General features: G+C 38.6%; 1 protein-coding gene across 6 annotated transcripts in view; it reads right to left on the bottom strand.

Annotated features, from left to right (window-relative positions):
- Positions 1-10,672, bottom strand: part of Fife (regulating synaptic membrane exocytosis protein fife) — a 166,516-nt gene extending 155,844 nt beyond the window's left edge. For 5 of the 6 annotated variants that reach the window (XR_011731526.1, XR_011731527.1, XM_071774973.1 and 2 more), the window contains exon 1: positions 10,054-10,413. The gene's annotated coding sequence lies outside the window, so the exon portion shown is untranslated. Of the gene's footprint in view, positions 1-10,053; positions 10,414-10,457 lie in introns of those variants that run through there. The other variant, XM_071774974.1, reaches the window with a different exon arrangement.
- Positions 10,673-24,529: the final 13,857 nt, after the last annotated feature.

The following is a 24,529-nucleotide window of genomic DNA, read 5'->3' as shown; positions in this document are numbered from 1 at the left end:
ATTTTCAGGGGTGGCTTGACGAACGACAAGTGCGCGAACTCACAAAACCATAATTTCTGCGAATTTAATAAAAAACCTGCGAGTGAAGTTAAATACACGAGAATGCGCAGCATAAAATAATAATTTAAACTAGTCGAGTACTATAAATTAAAAAGAATATAATTTTACTTTAGAATACTAACCATAATAAGCTTTTAATTATTAATAATGAAGTAAAAGAAATGTTGGTACATTTTTTAAAAGACAATTATATTTAAATAAGAAGAGAAAGAGAGAGGACTTATTTTATTCAATTTGCTTACAGTATTATTTTTACTGTTTAATTTTGATAGTACTGTGTTTTTAAAAAGTCATTTAAAAAAAGCATTTTTAAAAACAGGTCAACTTATTGGCCTCTAAAATTTGAGATGTTTAAATTATTTTATACGGATAGTCATATTAAATTATATTAATAATAATTCAACGTATTACGCTATGATGTCACGAACGTTTTTATTAATTCGAATATGACAGTTTATATTTGTAACGTTATGGCGCGACGCGAGTTACATGATCCCACCGGCGGACACCATCAAATACCGGAGATCGCAACTTGCGATGCCGCACGGTAATTTACATAAAATTAATTCGGGAATATCATGGATCAGCACGATGGTAATAGTGCCAACCGACGCCAGAGCTCGCTGGAGCGTTTTCTACGATCTCATAAATTTACCACCTACAGTAAGCTGGGGAAGTCTACGAGTTTAAGATATTATTCGGCGGGACAAAGATTTGCCCGACAATACGTTTTATGACGACAAATGATAAATTGCGGCTGTTAAGACCATAAATCTTATACAAATTAGACTGATCCTTTAATCTCAATGATATTTATATGAATGTAAAATTTATGTGTAAAATAATCATTAATAACAGTTTAAATAATCGTAGCACAGCCATGGTTTTATCGTTAATGGCGTCCCGGAACAAGGAACAAGTCTTCTCTTTTCAGCGCGATATATCCGTGGCAACGATTTCTTTCCTCGCTTTTTTAATCATACGCTGTCTGAACGCAAATAATCGTTGTGATTTCGCTTTTCAATGCAACGATTCTTTTCAGAATCAACATGCGATTGCGCAATCCGAAAAAGTCGAGTTCCGCTCGACATAATCTCAGCGACAAGAATGCAGACTGTACATGACAGACATTTTTTAATTATCTCAAACGTGGCTGTGTGAATTATTTATCTTACACAAGGTTTTACAAAAAGTTATACAAAAATGGCAAATAATTAAAGCTGACGCGAATTAATTAGGTAAATTTTTAGAGAGGATATTGAATTGAATTACGCGTAAACTTTGCTACATTAGTATTAATAACATATGAATAATCCTGTCTTTTTTTTTTGTTTGTAAATTTGATTTTAGTATATTAAATTTATCGAGTAGGTATCGCAACGGAGTACTTTATGCTAATCCGAAATTTCAACGATACTTAATTCAACGAGCGTCCATAAAGTAGTATTTATTACGTCATTCAGTTTTGCGCTTCTAGCTATAATCCGATTAAAACGTAATCAATTTCGCGCACCAAGAACGAGGTATTCGCGACGATCGGAAAAAATGCGCGCACGACGGACTCGGTATGAGAGAGAATTGGCTTCAGCGGCAAAAAGCCGAAATTCAATGAAATCGGAGAACAAAAGCCAAATCTGTTCAACATGCAAATTTAGTATAATACAAAGCATAAACGCCTAATAGCTTGTTAAAGAGACGTGCTGCGTATGTCACTCGCCTGCGATATGAATTGTATAGATGTAAATTCGAGATTTACCTATTCATGGCACTCATTCGCTCTTCGGTTTACGAGAAACGTTAATTTAAGCTACGATGGCGACCTCATTATAAACTGCAAGCGCACGCGATTACGATTTGTCTCGCACATCTATCAGATTCCTTTAAGCAACTTATCTTAAAAAAGTTAAATTACTCCGCGACACAGCAACCGGTTACAATCTCGAAAGAGGATTGCGAACGCTGGGTCATTAATTATGTACTTTATCTGCATTGGTCTTTCGTCAAGATGTAAATTACATCCTTCGTATAATATGAAAAGAAATAGGAAACTTATATTTTGTATTAGACTTTATAAATTTTTTTTTATAACGGGTAATTCTCGTATATTCATGAATTCCGACGAGAAAAAGTTGCAGAACCTGGTAAAACGCAATAGCAGTTCATACACACACACATGTACAAAGATATTAGATTAGACTTGCAAATCTCTTAATTTAATACAGAACGTTCAAAAAGTATAAAAAATATCGGTACTGCAAAAAAAAAATTTTAAATATATTATTTCTATTATTCATTTCTCTGGAAAATTGCTCTGTTTCAAAATTAAATTTGCCACTATATTTCCACTGTATTTTCTCCAGTGTAAGCATATCAAATAATAGTCGTATTGCATCATCAATCATACGTGATACTTGGTCGGATGGTATACTACACAGTTTCTCTCGCTGAACATTTATTATTTATTAATCTTCATTAGCGGATATAAAGCGCCGCGCAATACAAAGCAATTACACTGTATGAAACGCGAGCGCGTAATAAACAACGATGGTACAAAAATCGATGCGAGGGCACTTGCTATTTGCCGAATAGGTATCGCTGCGAACGAATATTCGCTGCTGTAAAAGAGGATCTACTGTTTTTTTTTTCATTCGCCAGCGGTACGTGCGATATCTCGCTTTTCAAGTAGCGTTTCGAGTATTAAAAAGCGCGTATAAACCAATTATGAAATCATGATTGCGCCAATTGTTAGGGATAGAACGCGACAAAAGTTCGATCAGCACAGAAATCTATCGTTTAGCCTTTAGAACATTGGTTCTTGCTATTATTAAAACTCTTGTAGCATTCTCGTCTTTTCCTAAAAATCAATCGCCTTTTAAAATAATTAATAAAAATTGTAAACACTATAAGGAGTATATTGAAAAATTAGAGAACGCGTGGCGCTACCTAAAAAGATTTTGATAGGTAGAACGAAATGTGCAATAATAAACAAGTTAACTATCACAATTGCAATTTTCGCACAGTGAATGTAAGGAAGTAGTTACGGGGTAGTTTCGCAAACGAGACCGCGTATAATACTTTGGAATTAACTCTTTAACTGCGCTGTTTGGATTATATAGTGACGTTATACGCGTGGTACCGTATCCGTTTTATGCACGAATAAAACCGCACAATCCGAGCGTAAGCCGGAACGTGGCAGCTCGATGACATATACGATAAAAAGGGAATTTCGAGACGTGCAGTTGACACACTTTCTTTGTAGGATAATCGCTGAAGCGTTCCGAGGATAGGCATATGCAAATCGATACACGTATCTCTTCATCCGACATACATGAACTTTTGAAATGTATACAAATCTGTCTCATTTGATAAGGGCGAATCGAAATATCGTAGAACATTCATTTTCAACAAGTTCGTAAACCGTTTTCGAGTAAGATCACTTACCTATTAGAAATTAAATGTATAAATCAGGAAAAATCCAAAGTTATGAAATTTTTAATTAACTTCAGTTCACAAGCTTAAAGTGTTTTATAAACTTTAAAAGCTTCGGAGATTTAACAAATGGCGTGAAGCTCGATTTGCCTCGAAATTAAAATTTATTTGAAATTAAAATGATTTTCAGGATGAGTTTATGAAATTTTTTCGACGTCCCGATCAAAACTCGAACACATATTTTTGATTGTTTTTAACGCAAAACATTTTCTTATCCAGAAAATGCGTTAGGGGGACCTCGCATAATAATTAAATCTACGTAAAGGGAAAAGATAACATAACATGGCCGCCATCGCGTTATCGTCCACTCACAGAGGGAATCATATATGTATGGTGCAAACTTTATTACCACAACATTATTACACCTAAAATTCCTTGTTATCCCTCGCAACGTTAATTAACTCCCACACGCAATCAAAACTGATACTTCGCTCAAAAGGATAGCAATAACCATGCGCGGCATATTATCAACCTATGAAGATCCGAGAAGACCGGAGATGCTTGAATTTTTCATGTGTTCGTCTACCGCAAGAGAGATAGTGCGGGCGGAGGAACAAAAGGATACAAGGACTGGGGCGGTCGTGTGTGGTTTATTAAGGGTAAGACGAGCTGTGCGAGCAGCACGCGCCGCGGCGCCGCCCCCGCCGTTCCTCGCAATATCCATCGCGATGCTTTCAGAAGAATTGCGTGAGACAATGCTTCTTTGGAGCGATCGCGAATCTAGAGAGAGAAAAAAAAAGAAGAATGGACGGGGAAAGCGTAGTGCGCATTTAGGCAATACCGAGTGTTATCTTTCTTTAGGTATATGTGCCAGAGCACGACCGCGCGCGGATGTTCGTCGACAAGGAACAAACGAAATTGAATAGCGAACGCGAGAAGGCGAAACCGAGCGTCACGTGTGTCAGCTTTTGACGTTGACGCAAGTCAAATTAATCCGCGTAGCTCTATAAGCGTCGTGTCTTTTGACAAAACCAATTACGCGTGTCTTTCAGCGTCTCGTGCTGTTGCGTGTGCCAACTGATCGAATATAAGTACCTACAGTTTAATTTCTTAGCTAACACTCGGAAAGGAGTTTTACTTGAAAGGAATTTCGTCAAATTTATTGAATTTTGCGATACTGCGATTAGTTTATATATAGCTGAGAACACGTATTTGGAATACATCTCATTGTGTGTGTGTGTGTGTGTGTGTGTGTGTGTGTAATTTGATTTGTAGCGTACATAAAACGTGCCCGCTCGAAATTGACGGATGCTCTAGGCAGTTATGCTACTTGCGATCGGGATCCGTGTGCGGAATAAATTTTCTTATTGATCGTATTGCATTTATTGCTTTTAAAGAACAAATATGTGAAACCGAGATGTGCGGATTGCTAATGATATTTTGGAACAAAATAAGACTTACATAGCGTTCTCTCTCTGTAATTTTCTTAATTCTTTTATTTATCTTTTTGTTTTTATGTGAGTTGACTGAGAATTCTGTAAAAAGTTTTTAAATTATGGATCTAAAAAATATTCGTCCATGCTTTGATATATTTTAAAATACAGCGCGCTTAAAAATATATTTAAATAAAATACATTTATATAAAATACATTATAATAACTATACAGTTGGAATATACTATACTATGTACAAAATCTGTAAAACATGATTTAGGAGACAGTTCTAAAATTATATGTAAACTTCATTAGTTTACTCCAACTCTTTGAAATTCAGAATTGAGATATTGCCGTGTATCTCTAAAACATGTTAACTAAACAAGTTACACAGCAAGTTAAACAAAATCGAAGTCAAAGCCAGTCGTGTTGCGTTCGTTTGCATCGAATCTTTCTCGAAAGCGATGCACTTGGATGGAAATTGCTTGTATTTTTAACGGTGACACCCAACCCTGACCTTCTTCCATTCAAAGGGCCTTGAAAAACGAGATCCGAGGTGAGATTCATAGCGGTGTTTGACCGACCTCGTTTCACATAAATCGGTACTATTCTTCTTGCTTCTTCAAAATATGCTTGAGTATCATTGTTGTTGCGGCTCAACTTTCAAGGCAACTCAATCGTTATGCCACACGAGTCGTTAAGTTTCCAAAATCGCAGACGTTTTTCCGTGAGATAATATATGAAAGGAAATGGAAGCGAGAGAATAGCTATAACTAACAGTTTTTTACAATAAAAATTTATTTCTAAGCAAAAAAGTTAATACCATTTTTTTTCTTATTTGTATTCCACTTTGTATAAGCAATTGAACTTAATATTTGGCTTTAAAACCTATTGGATGTAGTAGAGACGTTGGCAAGTAACTCGGAATTTTTTTGGATTTTTTGAAAGCCTAGAACATAAAAAATAACATAGGATGGACTAAAAGCCCACTCAGTGTTTGCTGACGGTGTTAGTAAAAAAAATGATTGCTGACGGAGAGTTCAATGTTCACTGAGAAAAAATCCAGGTTTAAATGATTGGACAATCGTTCGAAAATTAACAAACGGGTAATCCGATAACTTTTAATCGAAATTATAAAAAGCCGATCAGGGCCAAAATAATGTCCGATTAATGATATCTAATTAATATCAATGATATCTGGATATCATTGACCGGACATTATTTTGGCCTTGATCGGCTTTTTAAAATTCCGATTGAAAGTTATCGAATTACTCGTTTGTTAATTTTCGAACAATTGTCCGATCACTTATTTTTCTCAGTGTTCCAATTTTTCTCTCGTCCACTTTGAAAAATCCGTTATTTCCGTTATTTCTCGTTTGATTTCCACGCGACATCCGAGCGAAGTTAACATTTTTATGCCTGAACACAATCATGCAACCCTGTCCAATTTTCAAAAGTTACAGGGAAAAATTACAAGTTCTGCGAGAGTTCAATATTTTCACTGCGCGGAGCAATTCGCAGATTCGCAGAGTTTCGAGAGATTCGATAACTCGTGTGCGCGCGAACGCGCGACCGTAAATAAGAAAGCTTGCGCCCATTCGGAATAAGTCCTGTGTGTGTCGACACTTCGTTTCCGAGCGGTAACAGCGCCCGACGGAAATCTGAAAAGTGACGGGAAATATTTCGACGATCTTTTATATTCCCCCGCGCTGACGTAAAAGCGCCGCCGCCACTCGGACTGGCTTTTTGGGTCGATGAGAAAATTCCATAAGGCCCGCGTGAAGTTGCGCGTGCAATCTCCCGGGAGATATGCGGCTGCGGCGAGAGAGCGCGAAGCCTCGCGGGTTTGAATCGCGATCCGGAAGCCAATTTGCGAAATGAGAAAAGGCGCCGCGCGCCGCGGAAACATTACCTTTGTGAGGATACCACGCGCCGGTTTCATTGGCATCTCGCCAACGGCTGCGCTCTGTGTGTTACGTCGAATTTATTGGTTCTCGATTGGCTGTGTGATGGCCACGTTAACATCGCTTATTGAAGCCGCGCTATTGACTTACCAATAACGAAACCGCTGCCGCTTCAAAAATTCGGTCACGATGACTACGCGACTTTCACTCTAACATATAGCTCCGTTGAGAGCAACTGCTCCCATTTTAATCAATAATACTTCGCTCGAAATTGAAAGTACCTATAAAATATAATTTCAATTGACAATACTAGATATTACTGTCTACCAAAATATGTCATGTCAATGACTTCCTCGTATGTACTTCATAATTTATTTTATATATACATTTGTTAACATTATTATTTTTACGGTCGTGTATGGATGAGCGAATGTAAAATTTGAAATATTACAAACACGAATTAAACGCGCGAGAAAAAGGTTCTAGTTCTCTCTCGTCGCAAACACAGATTCGTTCGACCTCAACCGTTATTCAACAATCGCGAAATGCGGTTTCGTTGATTTTTTTTCATAATTCACCGACGCGATCATTTTCACACGGCGCGTGGTAACTGACGTTTTAATTAAACTTGCGGAAACGTCATTTTTCGACGGAAATTTAGCGATAATAAAATTTCGCGTGCGTTTGCAGTTGTAATATTAGCTATTCATTTTACCTAAATTGCTCATCTAAAATTGTTTGGATTAAAACAGAAAAATTTTCGAACGAAAAACTTCTCGGATGTCGCTTTATTAAGCGACCGGATCCATGAAAGATGCAAGTCATTATCTGTCACAGGAGTCTATCCGTAGGAATCTTCCCGAGTCATATTGGAATTGATATTGCGTTATCGACGTGCATTTCCCCGACTACTCAGATTTGCTTCATTTGCCGTTAAATTCTCGGAGAACAACCGATCGGGAAAATAAAGAGCGCGGAATCGTTATTGTATAAACGAGAGACAATGGATCAAGATAATACCGTCATCGCTATAATATCTCGGCATCACGTATAAGTTAGATAACACTCTTCGTATTCAGGCCGTAAGTTCACACAGGATCACGTAAAGAAGTTCCGCTTCTTATGTCGTCACAATAAGGACAATAAGCGTCATAATAGGATGGCGCAGGAAACAAGAAAAGTTTCATAGAGATAGCTGTAGAACGCTCTACGTGTGTAAGCTCCAAGTGTGCAAGCTTTAAGCTCTTTAAGGTCATGTGTCTAAAAAAGACAATCAATATATAAGCAAATATAATTATATATACGTAAGTAAAATGTGACGATATCCCCGATTTAATATTGAAATATAATTTCTCATGGGATATTTAAAATAATTATTTCTACAATAAATTATTCTGTGCGCGTTTTCGAAATATACGACGAGAACCGTGATAAAATAAACTTTCTTTACATTCGACGATAATGATAACAAATTGTAATTAAGTACGCATATTTAAGCGATAAAACGTGTATTTGTTATATTAATACAAAATGTATGCGATATTTAACACGTTGTTTAATGCAAAACTACCTGCAAATCCTTTCGAACGGTGTTAACCCTCGTGTCCGCGCTAATTGCACAAACCGCCGCGCAGTTCATGCAATTATAGTCACGAAGCGTCGCAACTACTGTCTTAATAAACCTAACGTTATAGTCGCAACTACTGTCTTGTTAGACCTAACGTCGGATTTGAGTGCGCCAACCTGTTACTCAAATGCGCTTAAAGACTCCCAATTTACGGGAAGATTAACGGTTTGGATCGAGCGAACTCGATCGCACGTCGTTAAGAAAGACATAAAATACGCAGCGCGACGCAGATGGAGCGGCGTGATCCCGGCTGAGAAGGACGACTATATAGGAGTAGCTCCGAGCTCTCCGAGCTCGACCCTGCCCTCGCCTGTTACGCGTGTAACTTAATTACGTATCGTATATACTCGCGCTCAACGGAGACTGACACGAAACAAATCTCCGCTCTAATCTGCGACCGAGGCAACCTGTTACTTAGGCACGGAAACTCGCCAACTTATAACAAGTTGGCGCGGCTCCGAGACCGACCGCGGAAACCGCCAAGCGTCATCCGTCGCTTGTCATCGATCACCTAATTAACCGTCCCGGAAAGCAAACGGCTGCATTTCGCAGCAAATCGATCGTTATCGGATATTGACGTCTACGAGGCGCAAAATTGCGATTTACTGCCGTCAACCTGTTACTTAGTCACGGTTAATAATTAGAATAATTAGAATAACATTTGAAATTTGATTGAAAAAGCACATTTATGATCGCAGAATTTATCCTTTTTCATTTTATCCATCTTAAATTCTGTATTTTGCAAAATGAAAATTACAAAACTACGGAAAGTTATTTAAAGATCTATTTAAAGATCTATTGACTTCCTCGGTTCCTTGTTCTTTCATGACAAATAAATTTTATGCATAAGGATGAAAAAGAACGAGAATAAATTATGATAATATTATAGATAAAGTGATTTTTATATATTATAATGCGCTGCACGTAGGACTTAAATGCATTATTTTCTCATTTCGAAATATGTTATAAGCCGCATAAAATTTACAAAATGGCCGTCAGGGTTGAAAATATATTTTAGACGAGCAAAATGATCGGGCTTCTTGCTCGTAATTATTTTTTTTTATGAGCGACCGAGCGTCATTATCGATGCTCTCGAACATATCTTCTGGTCTGATCCTACCTAAACCTGTACTACCTATATCGTCGCAAGTTATAACGAGTTCACACCTGAATATTGATCACCGAAACTACTACGTGCCTCGCCACCTTTACACAGATTATGCACTATCTCGCGCGACCGTCACTCTCAAATCCTGTACGCATTTGTCTCCAAGATGGTTCGTAATCAATTAGCGTACATAAAAAGTGACTGGCCAAAGCATGATTTAAGCGACAGCTTGGTATTTTAGATACTTAGATGCGTGCATACGTCACGTATACCTCTCTTAGGTATAAGTACTTCCGAACATCATCGTCACCAACTGTTACTTGCCTACGTTCTTGATTCCTAAAATTTTTAGTATGTTTATATCCGCAAATTATTCGCAAATCATCGAAAACGGAGTGATAGTAGTTAAATCGCTCTTTGCCGCGTACACGAGCATCCCCGCACAGATCGATCGCGATCGCTCGCTTCTAAAGACGTTGCTATAACACCAACCTGTTACTTGTCCAGCGGCACGAGCTTCCAAGAGGGGATGCGTGTACGATCCCTCGAGCACGCTCTTCGGCTCCCTTTCGCACGGATGCACGTGCTCTCCGGTATTGTCTTGACACAGGTAGCGGCGCCCACTTTTCCCCTCCCGATAAGACACGGCCCGACTGATGCACGCCGGAAGCGCCCGAAAGAGAGAAGAGAAGAGAGAGAAAGAGAGAAGGGAAACCGACGTATCTCGTACGAGCGGGATACCAAGCTCAGCCTGCGCGTGCAGAGAGAAAAAAAAAGAGACAAATTACCGCGACACCCCCAACAGAGCGACCGTATCGTCGGGCAGGCAGCCCGGCTTGCACTGCCCGGGTCCACCGTTTCTCCCACCGGAGAACCGCCACCACTCTGTGCCTCACCTTTCCCCCTGCTTTCCTCTCCCACTTTTCCACCTTGCTGTCAGTGTGCCGCGACAACCCTCTGCACCAGCCACGTTCTACAGCGAACGAACGCGTCCTCCCCCGAAAAAGCTCACCTCTCAACCCCACCTGACGCCACTCCGTCCGCCCCTCCTCTTCGCGCCCCCCTCGTCCTGGAGCTCGTCCTCGACGAGCAGCTCAGGGCGCAAGCTCGCGCCCCTTTACCCTCTTCGAGGGTTAGGGGCAAGAAGCTTTTGCCTCCACGACCGATGCAGGACGAAGGACGAGACGAAGACGCCGCGTATACCAGGACGAGCGTGCGTCGTCGATGCGTACGTCGATCTCGACTACTGCGTAATCACCTCTCGCATCCGGTCTTGAGGGAGATCGTACATCACGTTGATCTGACTCGGGTGGTGAATGGATATGATGTTCGCTGTCGGCTCAATGGAAAGGACGCGGGAAGAGAAGTCGACACTTTGGCACAAGAGGGATGTGAGGGGAAAAAAGAGGCAATAAAAAGGCAAATCTCTTTATACGCATCTATCTTTAAACAGAAATTGTCATCGTGGAAATTTCTAAATTTCTTGCGCTCGGATTTTCTGCTAATTGCACACAAATAATTGGTTGCGAAAAATTTGGATTTAGTAGCATACATTACATGCTGATATGTGATAGATATGTCTTTCTTAACAAATGTTTTTTCAACGTTTTGTCACACAGTTGTCAATTGTATTTCTAATTGTTGTTTCTTATTAATATAGACTCTTATTAATATTTCACAATTAAAATTCGACTTATCTCAACGAATATGTTTCGCGTACTTGCGTATCGCGCGATTTCAAGCGATTAACCATACGCAAGTGCTCGCTGAGGGATGAGTGAGAAATAGGTGGAGGATATAAATCTGCGTTATCACTTAATCCGAGGATCGGGAATATTAAATGATACCGAGTTGCAGCAGAATACGTAAATAGATGCGACATGCATACGTAAAAGCGCTGAAACAAATCGACGTACGAAATCGTGCAATTTTGACAGCGTGCTCGTCGGTGCGCTGCGCGCGCTGGAATCATACGCAATATTACTGCCGGGGCTGCATATGCAAGTCGCGTACCTCTGAATAAACAACGTAGCTTCGTCGTCGATATGTTTAATCGGAAATGCTGGAAATTGAGTTGCATCGCTGAATCTTAACTTCGTTTCGCGATTAATTGCGACATGTCGTATATACGCATGTTATGTCATTCGAAACGGGAAAACGTAATGCTCTTAAAGCATTACTCGTAAATATCTCTTCAAGACGTAATTCTATATCGAGATAAATCCTTCGCAACGCGGTTGTACGAGGAAACTGCACACGCTGGAGAACAAAGATAAACGTATCGTCTAAGGAACCTCGTGTGTCAGACCGATTAGCCGATCGAGAGCAAGCGGCTTCGCCGCTGAAAAATCCAAGTTTGCGAAAACTGTGTGCAGTGAGGCTCTCCTCTGAGTATTTTTCACTGAAACGTCCTAATAACTTTAGTATACATAACACGATACATAAAAAAATGCAATTCTTTAAAATTCTTTTGAGAATCAGAAACTTTGAACTACCGCTTTGATATTTTCGCAAGGGGCAAATTCGACTCGAAATTGACTTTGAATATATCAAGGAATTCTGTCTCCGGGGGTGAAACCTAAGGTATTTCCCTATATATATATGCTTCACGACACCCTCATTAGCCACGTGAATACCGCAGGAGGAGAGCCTGCGGAGTGGATCCTGACAAGACGTCACGCGAGCGTCACTATCTGATCGATTTCGTGCGCGCGGAGAGGAAGTTTCCTGTGGCTCAGGTCGGGCTCGTGCCTCCCTAGTGTTCCTGCCCTCCCTCCCCTTTCCGTTAACCTGCAGCCCCTTTCGTTCCTTCCTTCGTCGCGGACTGTCCGAAGGGGGTGCGACGTGGATATCTCGCGATGCGCAGGCGACGAACAGCGCGCGCGTTTCGGGACACTTCGGTTATTATACGTCGAGGGTGTCGGAATAGAGTACCGGCACGATCGAGGGCGCGAGGGAGGGTGGATGAAACAGGGAAGAAGGACGACGCTTCGGCGTGTCGAACAGCGCGGAAAGTTATGGAGATCCAGGTGAGGTTGGAAAAGCATCTCGCGATAAAACTAGATTTCTGACGACGACGCTTGTTACCTATTTGGAACGGAAGGGTGTGAGGGGGAGAGTGTACACCCTACTGCTCTTCGTACTGATACATAATGATATATTTTTATTCCCGGCTTTTTTCCCCGCATTTTTAGAGCAATTTCAAGCAGATTTATTTTATTTGATAAAGTGGAATTTTTAGTAAGTATGTTAAATTTTAACAAATTTACGTGTGTCTATGAACATATTGTGAAAAACATTTAATACTGTATTCTTTGCGATATTAAGTACAAATTGTGTGTACAAGCAACTTTGCTTCTTCGAGTCTTTCAAAATATTAGATTAAAGTTCGAAACGTTGGAAGATAGAGAGTGTTAACGATCTTACTTTTGCCTCCACGAATCTTGTGAGAAGATGTTCCACTGAGTTTCTGGGTATCCGCCAACTTGGATATCTATATTTGTCCAGTAATTGGAGAGAAATTGTGTTTTTAACAATTTACATCGACAACAAAGGAATGCCACGCCGCGTTGAGGAATCCTCTTTCATCTTTCATCTTCGGTGCAATTCGCTTAAAAGAATTCGTGCACTGTGAGTCTTGATTGTTCTTTGAATTCTGGCACCATCGTTAAGTTCTTACGATACGAGAATATCTTTGAAGATTGCAAAGTACGCGCGGCATTGCGAAATATTATTCAAGCCGCAAAACTTCGTTGGTGAACTTAGGCCCGTATTTATAATCGCGTTTCCACCGAGAGACTCGTTAAAACCAGTTTTGAGAAGTAATACAGTTTAAAAGGATCTTGAGAGTTAATTCGATATTTGTGACGTCAAACTTAAGATTACATATCTGTCTTATTCTATACATTTTTACTTCTTAACTGTACAGTTAAAAATACGAACCTTAAAGCAGAAAAGTAAACATGTAGATTCATTATGAAATATAATTTGCGCTTCTCGTTCACCTTATCGCCTTGTGCTAATCTCAAAGCATTGCAGTAATGAATCGTCCGGAAAGTTTGCTGTACGGAACGTTGGTAGAAATCTTCATATATGCTATCCAAATTAATTACAATTTAAATCAGCAGCTTGAAAGGATCGAAGTTGCGCAAGAAGTTCTCATTAAACCAAAAACTTTTGAAATAAATAAGAATCCTACGAAACAATAAATATACGAAATATAGGTATATTTTAAGCATCAAAGAAATATACTTTTCATTCTTTTCACATTATTTCAACTTCGCGTACCGAGACATCATAGAGATCATACCGTTCACTTTACAGAGAACATTAAACATTGTTCCCGGTATAACGTATCGCATTTTCTAGCCCCGAGAATTACAAAGGGAACCCCTTCAAACAACGGTCGCGAATTAATCCCTTGTGCGCGGAAACTTGCGCGGACCATAGAGAACAGTTTCCTATTCGGGGGTGTGTATATGCACGGTGTTTCGCGAGCTCGTGAGCCAAAAGCGCGGAAGCGCGCTCGATGCAGCGAGCGGATCTTATAGTTGCGTCCAACTATTCGTATTATACACGAGGCACTGAGACGATTAGTGATACTCGCCATGACAATGGAAAATCCGGTATTCCGCCGATCCCACCCCTTATTCGAAGTAAATTCACGGACGAACGATATGCAAACCGCGAATCAATCGCGAATCATCTGCGCGATCGTCTGGATTAATTGGAAAAAGAAAAAGGTTCGGTGAGAATTCCAGTTTTCCATTTCTCGCTCGCCGACTTATGGCAACAATTTTCCCGGCGCGCGAAACTTTTTCCATTAATTCGATACCCAGCGACTGCAGCACACAACTTCATCGGTCAAGAACTAGCATCACGGTTTTATCCGTCGGATTAATAGAAACCTCGATTCCAAGTCGAACTTTCAGGGTCGTACATTATGGACAATAATCGAATTGAATTCTTTGAAATTTTTCTCTTTTAACAGGGATTATAGATATCGTGTGCATTACGCGCCTCTTTTCACAACGAAAACTGCAGTAAATCACATGGTCCTTGCTGGAAAAAGAATTTTATTCGACACGTTAATGTGGGTCTTTATTTTCATAAGGAGATTGTAATAAAACACTTTTTTTTATTAACACAGTATATACGTCATTATCTCGCAGCCGATAATAATCTATTCGAAAACCGTGCGAGATTCGTGCGAGAGTGGCTTTCGAAAATTTAGCCGGAAATTCTGTCCCGCTATAATCCTTAATTCGGGCATAAAACTTGTACGCGTTTCCGTACGTAACGCGATGAATTTTCAGAAACAATGCACCCGCCGCTAACCCAGAGAGGTATAATTATTCTACTTTATTACTACGTGAATTAATTACTCTTGATTTTACGCGAGCCCAACGTCGCCGTGCAACATTTATTTCGAGCGGATATGTGAGTTGAATTTTACAATCAAATATTATTCCAACTGTCTCCGCTCAACTATTTCACTTTCATGGTTTCATAATTATATCAATTTGCGAATGTTATCTCGTAACATCACACAGCGTGTAATTTCCACAGCATATACTTTCAAAATGTTACGTACTGAGAAAAAACTTTGATTGAATTAATTAGGACGTCTGGTGGAAAATGAACGAAAGAGATTTTTCCAATTAATGGAACCAGAATTTCTATATTAATTCAACCAGATTCTGGTAGATTCAACCAGTGTTTTCTGGTGGAAAATGAACAAACCAGATTTTTTTACAGTGCGATATAACTATTCGTTTCTCAATCCAATAGCACTACCAATTGTAATACATAAAATTTTGCCGCGCGCAAATATTTGTAAGTACAATATTTCGCTGTTCCGTGCAATCGAATAAATTCTTTTCTTATTCGTTTTGTTTTCCCCATCGAGGCAAGGATGCCTCTTCAGGATCTTGACTCGAATCTTGGACGCGTGCTGCGCAACCGAGATTTTTTTCACGTGCGAATGACTGAAGGAAATCCCGGGCAGGCGACGGCGTCCAATGAATAAACTATGCGCGGGAGCCACCGAGAGAGAGAGAGAAAGAGAGAGAGAGAGAGAGAGCTTTTCGCTCCTAATCAGGCAATTTTGACGACACGGCAAATATCGCGGGGATAATGGGGTCGCGCGCGTTCTTAACACACGGAGCTGTCACGGGGTGAAATTCAATCTTCCATATAGCCCGACGCGGTGGGGAAAAAAGAAGTATCGGAGTTGCCCTGCACATCCCACGCTCTCGCCGCCGTGCGACGCATTATAAATGCGGGCCCGCATCTCCAAGCTCGTGTACCCGGATGGTGCTCGCGCGATAATCCGGCCGCGGATTATCGCGGAAATTGTAGTAACTATGTGATTACACGAAGGCGGGGGCGTTTACCCGCTTCTCTGTTAAGGCTCTAATAGCGTCGCGTGCTAACCGTCCGCGTCGCATACCACGTCGCAGCTTCTTCCGGCAGCTGCGAGAACACCTCGTCGTCTCGCTTCCGGCGCCTCGCATTTTCCGTCCAGGAGATGAGAAATTAAGAGAGCGGAGGATAAGGACGGCGCATCCGAGTAATGAGGAAACCCTCCCGCGCGCTCCCAACAACGTCTCCTCCCGTTGGAGTATCGTTGAATTAATTCTGCACTACGACGCTCCGCGTCCGCGAGCGATAAGAACATCTGAATCGGTCGCTTCAAAAACGTAAGTCCATTAATTTTGTAAATCAAGATTTTGTAAATCCAATTAGGCAAAATTGTAACGCTCGAAGTAGCAGTCGTTGTTACTTCAAGTCGATTATTTTGAAGATATACGATTAATTTACGTCAGGAGCCTTTTGAAATTTAAATCTCCTGGAGATTCACTTGGAAGTCTAAAATAATATATTTAAATGCAAGTTGCAGCATAATTTTTCACTGCTACACTCTCGAGACAGTATTGAGCTTTTTTTAAAGAAATAACTTCACCGGATTTAATAAATTTAATTTTTAATATGAATTTGATATGATTTCTTTTTAATTAAAACTCGCGATGCTTACGTCTCTCTTTTTAATACTTATGATACGATCACTGCATCAAACAATTGCAATGTACAATAAGTTGCGAGCAATTGAAGTTTCCAAACTCGCATAACACAACGCACGCAGTGTATATAGTATTGAAAAAACGGTTATTTATACAATCTACCACAGCGTCCGTCAGCTATTTCAACTAGCGTGCGCCAGTTTACATTGCAAACAGCACCTTGCGCTGATCACCTTGACTTACCTGCGCATTCACTATTCACCTTGACAAAAATTCGCGCAAATTCATATTTCCTCTTTTTCTCTCTCTTTTTCCTCTCTCCATCTTTTTTCATTTTTTTCTCAGAAATTACAATTTAATCTTTCAGATTATATATATATATATATATATATATATATATATATATATATATATATATATATATATATATATATAATTCCCTTGGTTGATACAAACTACAAGAAGCTTATTACATAATCTATCGACTTTTATTTATTAACAGCAAATAAAATATTCGAATAAATAGCACATTTTTAATATCTCACCAAATAAAAGATTTTGAGATATTTTTACATTGAAACTACATATTCATAGATCATTGCTGTAAGCTGTGTACAATGAAGAATTAATATAGCGACAAGGTACTACGAAACACTCACTACGCTTACGTAATTTCTCTCATCAGCGCGAGCAGCTGCGTATTATATCGCAGCAAAAACTGATTAAATCACAATCATCCTCGGAAAATCTCTTTAATCCTTTTGTAAGTTGTATAATAAGATGGAAGCGCCAAGGGGAGTAATCCGTTACACAAATTTTCAGTAACTTGCGCCTGATACAACTTATTAATGCAGTACAATCGCACGGTTCCTAAAAAATTTTCCACCGTGTCTTTATTATTATCGCAATTAAAATGAAGACGACGAAAAAAAAATTATTCTTTCATGTAATATATGAAATACCTAAGTCTTAAAATACGTCTTAATTAATAAAGTTTGTCAAAAAAACGTTACACAAAAATGGATTTCTCTTGAAGATCTTTTTTTATTCTCTCGAAACCAGGTCGCGCGGCTTATTAGTACGTCCTGCCAGCTATCGGATTTCTGCGAACCCGACAGAAAATCACTGGAAATTGGGGACGAACAATTTTACGCCATTCGACACGTGCCGTTCAATTTTAATGTCGCGATTGAGCCGGCGCGTGAAATTCTCAAAGACAACGACTCGATTTCTGGACGCGAGTTAAGAATACTTTTGACATTGGCACGGAAACTTCCGTGCGGAAGCTCGAGTGGCTCGCGTGTTGGACTCTGCGAATCTTGTCTTTATTCACCCTTGTACAGGTACAGGAAAAGTCAAGGGACTTCCGGGCGCGTGGTAATGGAGATTGATTTGACGTAAGCGACACGTGTTCTCGCGCATGAAAAATATGGTCAACGTTGATTTGGAAAAATGATTAATAACGAAGTATATGAAAAATATATTAAAACTTGTTAAATTTTATCAATAGCTATAATCTGAAAGTAATAACGACAATAAAAAATATATAAGGAATGCATACAATGGTTTTTTAATATTTTCTCTCCTGCACAGATTCTTTGATCCAATTGGACTCGAATTTTTCCCAACACGAAGATTGCGACATTGATATTTTGTTATTTATGATATGGCGATTAAAAAAATCTTAAGAAGTAATTAATTTCAAGAATACAAATAAGTAATGAAATATCTTCCTCGTCTGCATTTTTATAAACGATTATTAAACGCTTCGCTGTTTCATTATTTTCTTGTTTTACGTATCGTTTCAAATTTCTATTATTTTACTACTTTTAAGTAGATATAAGGATATAACAGTCGCCTGTAGAACTTAATAACACCGTTGTGATTTATGTCGTTGTACTTTTAATGGATTATACATTCGATATCTTATGGCATTGAACACGATATCATAATGCCAGAGTAAGATTAGAATTCGATGGTTAGCGACGATAAACTTTAGCATGGCAACTGATACGTGCACGCCCCCTAAGGGTTTAAATTTTAGTCAAAAGTCATGGTTATTAAAAAAAATAAGGCAATTTATATTCGCGCTATTAACATATTTTTAAGAACCAACGATACAACATTGATCAAACAATCACTATTAACGTAACTAGATAATTATTATAATAATTGTATCTGATAACAAATCATTATTATAACAGTATAAACCGTAATCTCAATTAATGAAATATTATAACTGCACCCCTCGCAAGATAGTGAGTAATAATTATTTTCGAAAGAATCAACGATACAATATTGATAAAACAATCGCTATTGACGTAACTAGATATTATAATAATTATGTCTGGTAACAAGTCGTTATAACAGTAATCTCAGTTAATGAAATATTATAACTGCACAAAATAGTGAATAATAATTATTTTCGATGAATAATAAACGAACGTTTGTTCTCAGTTACCATTCTCTATACTTAATTAACTCGATAACTCTTCCGTCTTCGACTTCTGACTTTCTGACGAGGAAACGGCGTGTCTCTTGACCGTGCTTGTAATTATGGGATGAAAAGTCTTACGGACGAAAGATTCAAATTGTTATAAATTTAGATATTATGTTAATTGATAGAATATATTGCATTAATAAATAATTGTTATAATTAGATACACATATATTGCACGACAATTGCCATAATCGAAATCGATGACACTCTCTTCATGAATCCGCACGGTACGCACGTGCGGTTCCGTGATACAGGCACGTTTCATCGTCGTCGTCGTCGTCGTCGAAATCCGTGTCACACGATATCGCGCATTATCATAGATATTGGCCGAGGGCTTTGGCTTCGGAGCTTCGGTTCGGTGCGTTAACGGGCCTCATAAATAAAAAATATCGTCCCGCGGCATGAAATCCGCCGTCGACGAAGCGACGCGACGTCTCTCCGCCGGGAGTCGGGAGTATCCTGCCGTGCCGCCGCAGCCGCCGCTCTCTCTTCGGTTGTGAAGTCTCGTCGTTTCTCATTCTTCCCGTCCTTTCGAAATACACGGATCCACTTTGCGCTCGATACGCCGTAGTGCCACTTATACGTTCTCCATATCGTCGCCCGTCTCGGGACACCGCTGTAACGACGACGAGGAAGCAGTTTCTTTCACATCGTGGGTAACTTCTATGGAACCTTTCGAGCTGCATAAGACATATGCGATGAATTCGGAATCGGAGAGTCTGAAGTCTCTTCCTTCAACGCGCGGAGCATTTGCGTACATTACTTTCGGGGAAGATGTAAGAATGGAATTATGCAGAATATCGAATTAATACCTTGAAAAAATGGACCAAATTCTTCTTTTTCGTTCTAAAGTTTAGTGTTCTTTGAACGAAAAATTCAAGAAATAGATAACTCAATGTGTATTCAGAGATCTAATATTTTATAAAGATAAAAAAATGAAAATTGATGTCATGTCCGTCTTAATGCATGCATAAAAGAGGTTTATTCCGTATATCATTACGTCAGTTATTAAAATGTACTGATATATTAAAGCGATATATACTAATGCCACAGAATGGATCTCTTCCAATGTTAGAAAATTTCCATATTGGAAAACCGTAGGAGATAAATCACGCCTTCCAGCACATCGCGCTCGAGAATCCTTCCGATTCTCTCTTATTCGCCGATGGCTTCCGAAGTCGATCTTTGTCCGGATCTTTGCGAAATCGTAGACTTTAAGAACGACAGTACCATAAACGAGATAAAATAGACTGCCTTCCCAGCTGCTGGGAATAATTTTGTTACAAACTTTCGGAAGGAGAGAATTTCTCGGTTTTATATCCGAAAAGCTTATTATACGTTTCTACGATTCGGATCGGATAATAATCAACCGAGGATGAAAAAAATTGAATCAAGATTTCCTAACCCTATCCCTCTCCCTTTTCTCCTTCCTCTCTCCCGAAGGCGATGATATCCGGAGCGTATATCGCTACCTTCGGTGAACTTTCGTAATTCGATTCTGCGGGCAGTGGAAACTTCGTCGTGAATCATTTCGCAGGTCTGCTTTTGCGTGTGAGTGATACTAGCCGAGTTTAATGGAAACATGAAACCGTTGCTCCACATCCGGCAAAAAATATTCTATATATTCTAATGGAATATAACATTATGGGTATCATATTATGCTTGTAGCTAAACGTGGACGCGCACGTAATTGAGGATTTTTGCTATATCATATGCATGAGAGACGGTGTAGTAATTGCGAGGCAATTAATTGGCCATTTAATAATTTAGTTAATTATACATATATCGCGCTAGTAATCAATTACTTATTTAATTAATGATATACTTTATCTCATCTGCTACGTTCAATAGGAAGATTGCGAACCGCATTGTTCCTCTCGCAATTATATAATACGCCATTTGGGGTTAATAGCATCCTTAATAGAGTCATAATTTATCGTGTAAAATATTTTAATCGTAGTACAGATGTAATTTATGTTAATTTATACAATAAATTTCAGAGTAATTTAATGCATAATATCGAAATGTAAATATCATAGGAATTTAATTAAGAAGAAACTATATAGATTTAGTATACATGTATCTTTGATTTTTCAATAAGGATAATCCTACTCATTCATTTTGATATGCAGGATGATATGCATAAAATATTATTAATTATTTTCTGACAAGCTATGAAGAATGGAAGGTCGGAACGTCAATTTTTTTTCGCAATCCGATTTGCTTCATAAGCAGTAATAAAACAGTAGAAAAAATATTCGTCTTTCCTAGAGAAAAGGAGATCCTGCAGTGACTGGCGAACTTCCTCGATGTCGATAATGTCAACCTTTCTAATTTTGTTTTCCCTATATCTGTCTTTGTCTAACGAAATGACATCTGTCCTTTTTTCGATTGCTCGCCATCTTACGCAAGATCCGGCAACTACTGTTGCTGCTCTTCTTGTCATCCTGCATCCGTATTTGCATTACTAAAATAATTATTAGATGGATCTTTTTTTGTACGCATTGAATCTTACTTCTACTTACACGATATTATTCCTACATGTTTTCCCAAGGGTGGATGATAAACATTATGTACGTATAAACTGTAGAATTTTTGTTTTAAGCAAATATTGTCGTCAGGTGACAGCTGTGTATGTGCCCCAATAAGTAATATTTTTAATTTTTTGGTGCTTTTGATATAAAATCGCGTTTTCCACCCTAGATTTTTGTGCGGACTTTAATTCTAGACCAAAAACTTGCAATTCTGTAAAGCCAATTAAAAGATCCATCGATTAATGATAATGTCGGTAAATCATACGGCTGCAGGATCCCCTTAAGGAGGCTCGATAATGATCGCTTATTCTACGCTGGGACCTGAACTTTGTGACGATAAAGCCTTCAATCCACACGGTAAAGTCCGATTTAAAGTCTTTACACAATCCTTGATGTTTTATCTATCAAATGCTAGTTTTTCAATTAAGGCTCTACGATGGCTTTCGAGTATAGAAAGCTTATTGTCACAAAGTGACCAGTTCTAAGTTCTAACCTATAATGTTGACCAAATAAGCAATTCCCGAGTCGTTGACGCTCTCATACCCCCAGTATATGTTTGTTAATATTCTATACACTAATAATTGACGAAGAATATAGCACGTAAGTAGCATCCACAATTCATTATACTAATATTGCATATAATTCGGGATCGCTGTAATGACATTTATTTCAATCGCATTTTTGACTCACAAGTAATGATCGAACCTCCTTAACATTTCACTTCATCTCCCTAAAAATATTAACTTCTAAATAATATTATCTTTGAAGTAAGTACACCTCGAAAATTCTGTCTGGATCTTCTGAAATTCAATTTTAAGAAATATAAATTTATTAAGGAATGACTTAATTTTTCTCGCAATTGACATATATATAGTTTCGCAACTAAAAAGAAGATGCTGGATAAATTATTAATATGTCACAAGAACTAAACTTTGAAATTTGCAGTTTTGTATGCTAAAACGAGAGAAGCATTTTCCGTCTAACTTTGGCGAACTTGGTTAAGAGAAATCGATAATATGTTGCTCTGTGTAAGGAAATATTCGTTGAATTATTAATACAAAAATTCTCATGCATACGCAAATCTTACGCTCTACGTTAACGAGAATTCTCGCAGTTCTTCCTGACAGTAAGGCATAAGAGAAACGATATCTCAGTGAAACGAAATTCTCACGGTTTTTACCTATTTAATGGAAAAAATCGAAAATGGTGACGAAATTGAGTAGCACGATCGCGTTATTATCACATTGTTGCTGGTCCGTGCTGACCCTATAGCACGCGATTCTACTTCGGAGATTCAATCTTTATCCCCTGTTGACCTCGTGAAATAAAGAACACCGGAGAACAGCGCGATCGAGTAAAAATACGTGGGCGATCAATTTTTTTAATTGTAGGTGAGCGTTTCGTCGACAAGTTTAGCGCCAAAAGATTGCGTACGTGAAATGGCGTTTACAATAATAAAACGATATAAGGAAGAAGATTCTATCCTTTTAAACGAATTAATTCAGTCGTGAATATGTGGCCTGTCCACCACCTAGCACCTGTCGTAGCGCAACGCGATATACGAAAATTATGTTCGGATAATTCGGATGTTAATGATATACGTTCGCCGACAATGGATGTAGAAATCCGATACACAGAAACTTCCCATAATCGGCGCGCTATCTCGAAACGTTGAGCATTCTGAAAATGTTAATAGATGCGTGCACATATACGCTTTTACTGCAAATCCGTAAATCGATGCGTTATTATGGCACCGCATCATTCGCGTTGAATAGACGAGAACAGATGAGATAAAATTCGCACTAATAGCTCGGCGCCGGTAATCATTAATTTCAAATCGCATATTCAATTATAATTATCGTGCAGTGACTATGCGCATTCTTGCGGAAACGTGGCATATGCAACACATTATTATTTCAAGCGATGACATGTTCCTTCTATCTATTAACACATTCGTATTGTTATGATACACATATATCTATTATGTTATGAATAATTGAGTTTGAAATATTATCCAATGATTGTACTTTTCTCATAATCTGCATATCGGCCATACATTTTCCTTTCTCAGGCAATCTATGTTTTTCAGATGCATAAAATCGTGCAAATAAAATATTATATGAGTATTAGTTTGTTTATAATAATAATGATTACGAGAGAGAGAGAAAGAGAGAGAGAAGCTATAAATACAAACGATCGTTTGTTTCTAAAATGTAATAAAAATTCTTTTACACTTGATCTAATAGAACATTTTTTACGGTAATTTTGTATGGTAATTTGAAGTTCTCTCTAGATAGATAAAAAAAATAGGAAGATATTGTGTCGCACTTCCAATATTTTATATTAAAAAAAAGTTTAATATAAAATATTGGAAGTGCGTGAGATTTACACAAACAACATACATTTCTCTTGGATAACGCTTTCGAGCGGTAGCGAAATCTTGATTAAAAATTGAATTTATCGGTGCATAAGACGAGTATGGGAGATACGTTTAACATCGAATGTCACATGTGCGTGGACGTAATTCGTTCGCCAAGATCACAAATCAGTCAGTAGCAAACGGGACACGGCATAAACTAAAGCGAGCACGATCGTAAATTTAACCGAAATGGAGAACGTTGCTTTCGACTCGGGCGCTCGTTCAACATTTTGGCTGCCGGACATTTGGCGGATCGCGAGCGTTTGAACGAGTGTCCAAGCATTGATTTTCATTAACGAGCAACAAAGGCGAGCGGAAATTCAACGAGTTCGGGCAAAATAAAAAAAGCGCACACAAAATGCGCGTGTCATTAAAAGATTCGGAATCTGCTAAATTTCTAAAGAAATTGTTTGCGTACATCCAACTTGTGCGGCATTAACTTTAAATTAATTTCTTATCTAAATATTTTATTACAACTCTCACAAACGCAATT

This window comes from Temnothorax longispinosus, chromosome 4 (genome assembly GCF_030848805.1).
Source record: "Temnothorax longispinosus isolate EJ_2023e chromosome 4, Tlon_JGU_v1, whole genome shotgun sequence".
Taxonomy (NCBI): domain Eukaryota; kingdom Metazoa; phylum Arthropoda; class Insecta; order Hymenoptera; family Formicidae; genus Temnothorax; species Temnothorax longispinosus.
The sequence above is the reverse complement of the archived record's forward strand: the minus strand, read 5'-3'. Positions and strand labels throughout refer to the sequence as shown.